Source organism: Empidonax traillii, unplaced genomic scaffold (assembly GCF_003031625.1).
Source record: "Empidonax traillii isolate 1590-97213 ecotype Southwest subspecies unplaced genomic scaffold, ASM303162v1 scaffold1174:size162724, whole genome shotgun sequence".
NCBI classification, from domain to species: Eukaryota; Metazoa; Chordata; class Aves; order Passeriformes; family Tyrannidae; genus Empidonax; species Empidonax traillii.
Genome location: NW_020956367.1, coordinates 1 through 10,505, shown reverse-complemented (window position 1 = coordinate 10,505; position 10,505 = coordinate 1). Strand labels below are relative to the sequence as shown.

Below are 10,505 nucleotides of genomic sequence, written 5' to 3'. Positions count from 1 at the left end.
GCCTCTGCCTTCCCGTGTCTTCTAACAGCGCTCCATCTTGCCTCGCCCCCTCCCGTCTTGGCCCGTCTTCGGCACACACCATGGGGGGAAGGGGGGAGGGGAACGGGATGGTTTCGATCGCGATCTGAGGCAGCTCCGGTCCCAGCCCCGGCTCCAGCTCGGCTCTGGCTCTGCTCTCCTGAGCCAGACCACGGCGACACCAACGTAATAAATCTATCAGCGCCGAACGCGGCAGCTGAGCATTAGTCTTGTCAGCCAATTTCATTAGGCTATCAACAACCACCTTTTCCACTGCTGAAGCAGTTAATCCCATCCTGCTTATTTCCTGACTCACCGGTCAGCCGTGCACGAACCGCCTTTCTTCTGGCACCCAGCTAAAGTTCCGCTGGCAGCAGGACCCTCGCAGACTCTGCAACCCGATACAATTCGATCCTCTCCAAACACGTACGTCAGGAGTCACCAGATGCTGCAGGCATTCAAGCGAGCTGGAAAGAACGACACATCTATAAGATGCAAATTCAAATTCGCTTTATTATCAGAAGGCTACACAATATATAATCTTTTGAGTCCTGGACATGCGATCACGAGCACAACATGCTATTATGATTGGTCAGCATACATTGTTTACACGCCTCAGACAGTCCATCGATTGGTGGTCTTAAAGCCCACATTCCTGGATAAAGTTTCTGTTATCGCTGTTTTTCAAATCCTGCTTTCTGCTGACCTCTGCATTCTTGTAACCGTAAACTTGTTCTTGTTTGTCTAACCGTCAACTCCTGACCTTTTCAGAACTCAGCATATTCGTGTAAAACTGCTAAGGCCCCAACACTTCAGGACACATTTAAGTATTGCTTCATCCAAAATTTGGCTTCTCTTACACCAGGATGACACCAGATTACCCAAACCCCATAATATGCTGACAGTATTAATTAGTAGTAATTAACAGCTCACATAATGGTGAACAACGGTCTCAGGAGCCTTCATAGTAAAATCATCCACCTCAATCTCAGGTAGGGAGAGGGAAATGCATTCCCTCATCATCTCCACAAGTTAGTTCCTCCAGCACAGTAAGGGTATCTATCAATGCCTGGGCAAAGCACAGAGCCATTATTTGTATTAACATGTTCCCAAGCTCAGCAAAATAGAGATGAACAGTGCAGCAACAAACTCCATGACCTGCACAGAAGCTTCCTACTTAACTACTACAGCTATAGCATGCTTAATACAAAACTGTCTTTATCTCATGCCACACATTGGGTGCCAAAAAGAACTGACCTTTGCTTGCCACCAGGTGCCCACCAAGCTGCTCTATCATGCCCCTTCCCAGTCGGACAGAGAGGGGAGAAAATGGAATCACAGAATGGTTAAGGTTGGAAGGGACCACTGGAGGTCATCTAGTCCGATCTCCCTGGTCAAGCAAAATCCCCTAAAACATGTTACTCAGAATTGTGTCCAAACAGCTTTTCAATATGTCCAGGGAAGGACACTACACAACCTCCCTGGGCAATCTGTTCCCATGCTCAGACACCCTCACAGTAAAGAAGTTTTTCCTAATGTACAGGTGGAACTTCCTGTGCATCAGTTTCTGCTCATTGTCTCTCATCCTATTATTGCTTGGCAACACCAAGAAGAGCCTGGCTGCATCCTCTTTACACCCTCTGTCATGGGTTTGACAATCAGGCCCCCTCCCCCCCCCCTTCCCCCTGGCGCTGAAAATAGTTTTTCCAGGTTTTCTGGAGCAAAGCCAATCAAAAGTTTTAGTAACATCTCTGCCAATTACATATTTAAGAAAACGGAAGAGAAGGGGGGTGGTTGCACAGAAGAAAATGGGAGACCCCCTCTCTCCCTCTCCCTTCATCAGGGAAAAGACTGAAAACTAAAAACCCTGCTGTCTGTGGAAGATTACTGAGTGAAGAGACCCTCTGCAGCTCATGAAGGAGCCCACGCTGAAGCAGAGGAGTGCATGAAGATGTGACTCCGTGGGAGGTCTAAGATTAAACAGAGTCCTGTTGGAGACCTGTGGCCCATGGAGAGAGAGACCTACGCTGGAGTAAGTGGGCTTGGGTAGGATCCTGTGATCCCAGTGAGGGATCCATGCTGGTGCAGCTGAATTTGTGACCCAAAGGGACAGCAGAGAATGGAAGAACTGTTACCTGAAGGTAGACTCATGATAGAGAGGTCCATCAAGGACTGTCTCTCGTGAGGAGAGACCCCACAAGAAACAGGGGTGGACTCAAAAGCTATTATCCCCTATGACCCTATGGGAAGACCATGGTGAGGTAAGCGTTCCCTTGCAGTCCATGGAAGACCCCTGTATCAGGGATTGTTGATAGTTTTTGGTCTGTGTTTGGCCCAGCCACCTGCAAAAGTTTTGTTCTTTGCCTGCCAAGTTCACTGATAAGTGGGAGTTTCGTCCTTGGAGAGAGAGTTTCTTGTATAAACTGTTTTAATAAGTGTTCTGTGATTGGTTGGTTGTCTGTAGAGGACATTTGAAGGAGAAACTGAAGAGGAGAGGATGAAGTAAAACCCTCAGACCCAAATAGATAAGACCCCTTGAGTGAAACAGTGCATGCATTAGGGGAATTCCAAAGTATTCACGCATGCCCTGAAGGGGTACAGTTATATAACCGAGCGGACTGAGAACCTCTCTCTGGGAGGTACTGGCCACACCTGCCTGGACAGACACAATCAATTGATGGTATAAAAGCAGTTGGCTGGGTTTTTTCGGGGAAGCTTTGCTTCACACGAAGGACCATTTGTCTATAGCGGGGACGCCTGCACGTGTGAGCCATCACCCCTCCGAAGGATGCAACTGCTGTAGGGGGTTTCTATGATTATTGGGAGTGGGTAAGATAACTTTCTTAGTGACACCTGTGTGAGTAGAGTGTCTCATATTCTTATTGTTCTCTTTCTCTCAGATGCCTGTTTCTTTTTTTTTCCCCTGGCCACCTTTTGCAATAAACATTGGGTTTTATTGCTGAGTTCACAGCAGTGTCTTGGTTTTCAATCTTGGCATCCTTTCGAACTCACCCTGTTTCAACACCACAGGGCCTGGGTAACCCCCAGCCTCTGGTCTTAGCCCAGGAGGGGGTAGGTCCAGCCCTGAGGTCAACATAGAAGAGAGAGAGAGAGAGAGACAGTTCCAGCTGTAGTCCTAGAGATAATAGAAGAAGAACTTTCGAGTGCTGCAAAATTATTTAAAAGATCTGTAGCTCCTGAAATGGAAAAGAAACTGCTTCTCCTCCTGAACTGATACAAGGGGAGAAGGATATTTCTGTAAATACATAGCACTTTTGCCTAGTTAGAATTGTTGTATATATAGTTCTTTAGGTTTTATCTTGCTAGCAATAAATCCTAATATTATTTTCCCCAATCAGATCTCTTTTGTCTGCATAAACCTTCTCTTAACTTATAGCAATTGTGTGGGGGGTGAGAGAAAATTGGCCCAGAGCAAACCCACGACATTTTTGGTGGAGATTGCGGGCCAAGACTGCCAGGAGATGCGGAGGTCGCATCAGACCACAACACCCTCCCTTCAGATACTTATATACATTGATAAGAGCCCCTTTCAATCTTCTAAATAGAACCAGCTCCTTCAGCCTCTCTTGATAGGAGAGATGCTCCAGTCCTGTAATCATCTTTGTAGCCCTCTGCTGGACTCGCTCCAGGAGCTCCATGTCTGACCTTTGTGATGCCTTCTCAGAAGTCCCCTCACCAAGATCAAAGAAGTTCATTTCAGTCCTTTTACATCTGGGAGGTCACTGATTTCATTCTTGGGTCTGTGCAGCAACTACATGGACAGGTTCTTGGGTGACCCTATTCTTAACAGCTCTCTTCCCTCTCAATTCATGTACCCAGGTTTTCAGCTTAAAGGTGGGTTCACCATCCCACCTTCATGTCTTCCTCCTAGTCACACGGAAAGAACCAGAGTTCACCACATGGCCTGCACTTGGGGTTTCCTTTCCCTCTGACCGGGGCAGGAGACAACCGACCTCTTGGGCTGCACCTGAGAGCTGAAGTGCTGACCCATGGGAATGAGGAAGCACCCAGAGTTTTTTCTACATTTTGGAAACAGGAGGACATTGCCTCTACAGGTGGCGGATCCATTTTCAGGTAATATAATGCTGCCAGGATATTGGAATATGATGCAGGGGCACTTTGAACCACCTTCCTTCATGTGGCCATCGTGCAAGAAACATCCTCTGGATCTTTAGGGGTGTCATCACTTCTTAGGTTACTATAGATGATTTCCAGCACTTCTAATTCTCTCAAGTACTGGATACCTTCATCTGCAGTGCTCTACTTTCTTGGGGAGTTTGTTAGATCTTCCTTGAATGCTTTGCCCTCATACTTGAGAGGAGGCATCTCCAAAGACTGCAAATTGTTCTTTCTTTTCCAATTCCTCTTTCAATTTCACGATCACTAGCAAGGGATCCCAGCTGCTGGGCTTCATGACCTTCCAATTGCTGACTATCAGCCCCGTTATCCCAGCATCGAAGCAGTCAGGTAGGAATCTGCTCACTGGGCTGGCGGCTGTAATCTTTCTGCAAGTCAGAGTTCTGATGAGGTTAGGGACCAGATAACAGTTTCCTGTTTGATTTGTCTGATTTCTTTTGTGGAAGGACCAGCTTTTTTATCTGCCCCCTCCCCTCCTTCTACTCCTTCTACTCCTTCTACTCCTTCTACTCCTTATTGTCCGTCTTCTCCTCCTTCCTCTTCCTGCCTTACTAATCACTGATATGGACCCGTAGCTTTCCTTATTCATTTCTTCCTTTTTACTACTGGGGCAATTACTGTAGTTGTGGTTTGAGTCCCTATCTAAGACATAGTGTTCTCCATCGCAGTTTGAGTCCCTGCCTCCACTACAGTCTTCTGATAGTATTGAACTGTGGCTCAATAGGCACAGGCCAGGCCCCAGTACAGGGTGAGAAGCTGCTGGTTTTCATTGGGGTAGGCAAGGCACCCTTCCATCAGGTGACGTGTCAGTTGGTCAGGGTTGAAAACCTGTTCTGGTGTGAAGTCTGAGGTAATGGGAGGTGTCAAACACCCTAGGAACCTGCCCAAATCCTTCCACACTCCCTGCCACCCTGGAACTGGGTACCTCAGGGCTCATTCCAATATATCCCAATATATCATCACCTAAAGTTTGTTTTCTTCTACACCAGGATAACACCAGATTCCTCGTACTTGATGCCTTAAGATTGCTCGAGAGCAAAAAATACCAGGTAAATTTAGTATAGAGATAAGATATAGAGCAGTCCTTTAATTGAAAGGCCTTAAATCATGGGAATACAAAGACACATGCCCATGTATCCAGGGGTTCCACAATTTATGGTATTGTCCATCCAATCCCAGAATTATCCACCCCCCAGATCCTCTCCCAGCACACCCCTCTGCAAATTGAGTTGGGGGTCTCCAAGAACCCTTCTTCCTCATCTTCCTCTTCTTCACAGCATGTACAGTCTTTTGGAGCTCCTCCAAGGTTAAGGGCTTGAAGGTTGTTTTGTCTATGATGTATCTTGTTGTTCAAGCCTAGGGTGCAAATGTTCTTAAACAAAATGAAGGCCCACCTTGAGCTAAAGAGTTTAGAAAGTTCAATATGAAATGGAGAAAAGGGTTTGGGCAAGTGTAAACTACTGTGCTAAAGTGTGACAAATTCTACAGCTACATGAAAATCTATATTTACTACACAATTACTTCTAAAATCTACTAAAAGGTAAAAATCCAAAAAGTTCTGAGGCATCAAACACCATAGTGTGCTGACAGTATTAGTTAGTAACAGTAACAGTACTAAACAGCTCACATAATGTTGCCTAAATGGCTGTGGAGAAAAAAGGACTCCAAGCCAAATTAGGTAGGAGATAAGATAAGGATACAAAGGTTTTAACGAGCCCCCAGGTTTTCTGGAATACCACCAGCGCGTGCACCCAAAATACAGATGTTCACAGTTTTTATAATGATTTTCACCCAATCCCGTCCAGCTACCACCCAGGTTCTGCCCCCGCCACGCCTCCTGGGAATTGGGTCTAGGGGCGTTTTGGGACCCCCTCTTCTTCATCTTCATCTTCCTCAGAGCGCGTAATGTCCTTGGAGGCCTTCCAGAATTCTAGGCCTGAAGATTGTTGGGTCTACGGCTATATCTTGTTCCGTAGGGTTAGGGTGTTTTTCTACAATACTACCTTGAAAAAGAGACTAAACAGGCTATGGAATTTAGGGAATTGATATGGGAATGGGTAACAGGGGTTTGAGCTGGTGTGTTGAGGGTAAAGGGATAATATGTTGCTACTCTAAAATCTACATTTACTACATAACTACTTCTAAGATCTACAAAAATTAAAAAAAAATCAAAAACATTAAAACTCCAAGGTATCAGTCCCCCCTTTAGAGACTGGACAAAGGATAAGCAAGAAGCATGGGAGACTTCATTATAAAGTGTGGCAATGGATTTGCCCTATATAGAATGGAAGAAGTCCTGTCAAAGATGGACTGGTGAAGGAAAAGAAGAAAACAGCTCAAATGTTATAGAAACAGAAGTTTTTAATGTTGTTTAAACAGATCTTAGGATGGTTCTTCTGTATTTTGCAAAGTCATGCTGTGTCCTTCTTTGACACCCCCCTGTAAAGGACCCTTATGCAGGAATGTCCTGGGTCTTCTCATTGGCCTTTGTTTCACCTCTTTCTATTGGCTATTAACTCTTTACCTGATTGGGTTTTTCTGTAGTACCTTGACCTGTTCATTGGTCCTTTTTTGGATCCCCCTGAAAGCTATATAAACCCCCACCCCCAATAAACTCTCTCTTTCGTCCGTCCCTCAACCGTGGTATGCGTGTCCTTCTTATGGGTTCATAGGGCCACGTGCTTGAGGGGCAGTTTGGGAGAGCATTACACCTCCAGAGAATGGTTTGATACCCAAGACCTGAAGGTGCCCCCCTCCAAATCAGCTGACGTAAATGGTGCCCCGTGGTGAGGTTACGACTGACTGAAGTCTTCTGTGAAGATTTGAGCAGTTATCAAGCGCAGAAAGGGGAGATTTCTGCGTCGATGACGGTCCGGTACTAAGCAGTTCAGAGTGTTAGCAGAGTTAGCTTCGTCACCACGACTCAGCCCTTCGGGACAGCAGCCTGTTGAACACTCCTCAACCCACCTGACAACGACAGGTCGGAGCAGTGCCGGCATATTCCCTTAAAAAAAAAAAAAAAAAAAAAAAAAAAAAAAAAAAAAAAAAAAAAAAAAAAAAAAAAAAAAAAAAAGGAAATATGGGTATTCCCCTCTCTAAAACTGAAAAAGAGAATTCTTTAAAATACCTTTCTAAATTTATGGTTAAAAATTACTATAAACTACCTTTTTGTCTTACGACAAAAAATTGGGATTTATTAGGAAGACAAATCTGGCTGGCTGCTAACACCAATGATAAAGCAGCAATTCATGCCAACATAACCTGGACTCATGTTTTGGCTATACTTGAAATTCAAGAAAAAAGTTCCACGCCTTCAAAATCTGAACAGCAATGTAACTCCATCTCTGCATTAGATATTCCTTGCACCGGTGCCGGCAAGGAAAGAGTTAATACTGTCCGAGACAGCCTGGCACCCCTCCTTCCACGGCAGAGCGGCGCGGTTTCCCCCCTGAGTTTGGGAGAGGGCGATCGAAGCCGTTTTCTGAGAGCGGGGAGGGTGGAGGAGGGGAAGCTTCTCGGCAGCCGCGAATGGGAGTCCCGCAGCAGCCCCCTTCCGTGGTCTGTGTGTGGCGGCGCCGCGCCGTTGGTCCCCCCCCCCCCAGCCCTCTGTGCATGTCGAACCCAGCGCGGCGACCCCTTTTCCTGCCAGCCCCGAGACAAGCCCTGACCCGCCCCGGACTGTTCAGTCGAGACTGCTGATAGAGTGCGGGAGAGAGAGGCTGCCTGTCTCTCTCGGGGAAAACCCTTACCCCGCTCCTCTCCCTCCGAGAGCAGACAAAACAGTCCTACCGCTTCTGAGCGAGGACTGTCCTCGGTGGACAGTCCTCGGCCACACCTCCAGAGACACTAAACTTTTTTCCACCGTCCCGGACGCAGCGTGACTGCCACGGACACTCGGGGGGGAGAGATGTGTTGAAAAAAATCCAGCAGGCGTGTGTACAGTGACACCCCCTCCAGCCGCTAGGCAGCTCCCGGCAGGAGACCACCAACCGCACCCTTTCCAGGCAGCTTCACAATTACAAGCCTCGGCTGCCATAACCACGTGGCCGAACAAAGGCAGCGTGGAATTCCCGGCTTTCAGAGACACCAGAACAGCGACAAGAACTTCCACGTTCCCTACGGATGCTGAGAGGGACGGGGTGACGTCACTGACATCCCCCGCCCATCCTCGCACGGCGCCGGGGGGAGATAAACCTCCGTTTCTCCGTTCCAGTTCCCCCCCTTGCTCGACAACAAATAGCAACAGAGATCAAATGCATCCCTCTGCACCGTGCCAGGATATACGGCTACAACAGCAACTTACAAACACCTCCACAAGCAGACATCCAGCCCAGCGACTCTCCACGGATCCAGACAGCATCCCACTCAGTTCTCACAACGCAGACCTACCTGTGACTGACTCAGCAGACCTGAATTCATCGAACAGTGCTCCAATTACAAACAATTCGCTAACACCATTTAACAATTTTTCTCCCAATAACCCATTTTCAAATATGTCAAATAATTTTAACAATTCTGTTTCTCTTTCTAACCCTTTTATTTATTCCACAGGAACCAGCAATGCCAATACTTATGGTTATATTAATAACATAGCTAGACATGTTAATGATTTTAATGCATTACAAGCATATCCAGTGTTTTATACTCCAGGCGGACCCCTTGTCTGGGACCGCTTAGCCATACCTTTTCTCAAAGATGCAAAAAAAGCAGTAACAACCTATGGTTTAAATTCAGCATATGCCATGGAAGTTCTCTCATCCTTATTCTCAGCTTTTGTACTAACCCCAAATGATTTAAAAGACATAATGAGATCTTTGCTAAATAAGGTGCAAGTAACATTGTTTTTAGATGAATGGAAAGCCTTAATTCGAAAATATGCACATGATACCAGCACAACAACACGTAGATCAGTAGAAAAAACCATAGAAATGCTTTTTGGTGAGAGTCCATATGCTTTAAATACAGAACAGGCCAAAATTCCGAAACAAGACTTAATTGCTACCAGGAATATGGCCTTACAGGCATTACGATCAGTAGCTGATGCCTCTCAAACAACACCACCTTTCCATAATGTAATTCAAAAACCAGATGAGTCGTTTATTGACTTTGCTGAGCGATTAAAAGAAGCTATAGAAAAACAAGTAAAAGTAAAAGAAGCACAGGATGCCCTATTCTTGAAGCTAGCTATCTCTAATTCAAATGCACAATGCCAACAGGTGCTTGGAAATCTTCGTGACCCCACCCCCATGGATATGGTAAAGGCTTGCGAAGATATCAGCCCTAATGAAAAGTTAACAAATACTCTGGTCCAAGCTCAGGTGTCCATGTCTAACCAATTAGCTGGAGCTAACATACAATTGGGCAACCAAATTGCAGAAGCAAGCCAGCAAATGGCAGAAAAAGTGTCTGAGGCTTTGACAGCAGCCTTAGACCACTCCAGAGTAATATGCCACTATTGCAAGCGTCAAGGTCATCTACAAGCTAACTGGCCAAAATTAAAAACCCCAATCCTCAAAAAATTACTCGCCCAGGTATTTGCCCCAGATGTCAAAGAGGGCCACATTGGGCTGCAGACTGTAGATCCCTATTTGACAAAAAGGGAAAACCACTCTCACCCAGGCCTGTTCCCAAAACACAGAATTCAGGAAATGCAATAACCAGCGTTTAGGGCAGCAAGCAGACATAAAAGGCTCTACTCAGCAATCTAATCTACCCCTCTCAAACAGTTCACAACAAAAACCTCAAACAGGCGCTTTTAAATTGGAGTTAGCAACTTCAAATCCTCAAACCTTAGAACATGCAGAGTATCACACTGTGTTATTGTCTTCTGCCTCTTCCCAGGTCTCAAATTGTAAAGGTAAATGTGTTATCACAGGAACAGAATCTGCCACTGCATTAGGTATTACTGTGTTACCCATGGTTATTAGTCTTCAAGATCCTAAAGTTGTGTCTGTTGGAATCAAACCTAACTTTGTACCTACAGTGATTAATCCAGAAGACCAAAGAGCACAAGTGATACCTATGGAGGAACAGACCCAAAATGAACAGGGAATTCTCATTAATTGGGCTCAAAAGGTTACTGCTGACAGACCTATATTAGAATGTACTCTTTTTCTATCCTAATTCAGGCCAACAGAAATCCGTGTCTGGCTTACTAGACACAGGGGCAGACATCACGATTATCTCTACCAAAGATTGGCCCAGTACCTGGGGTACAACAAGACCAGCTGTTGACATCCAGGGAGTAGGAGGGTCCAAAATTTCTCTCCAGAGCATTTTACCACTTCTGGTCCGAGGCCCACAGGGTAAGGTAGCATCATCTAAGCCTT

General features: G+C 45.9%; 1 long non-coding RNA gene across 1 annotated transcript in view; it reads left to right on the top strand.

The window, feature by feature from the left end:
• LOC114069059 overlaps positions 1 to 6,544 on the top strand; it is a 15,958-nt gene extending 9,414 nt beyond the window's left edge. The window contains exon 3 of the long non-coding RNA XR_003573714.1: positions 6,434 to 6,544. This is a non-coding gene — a long non-coding RNA (uncharacterized LOC114069059). The remainder of the gene's footprint in view (positions 1 to 6,433) is intronic.
• Positions 6,545 to 10,505: the final 3,961 nt, after the last annotated feature.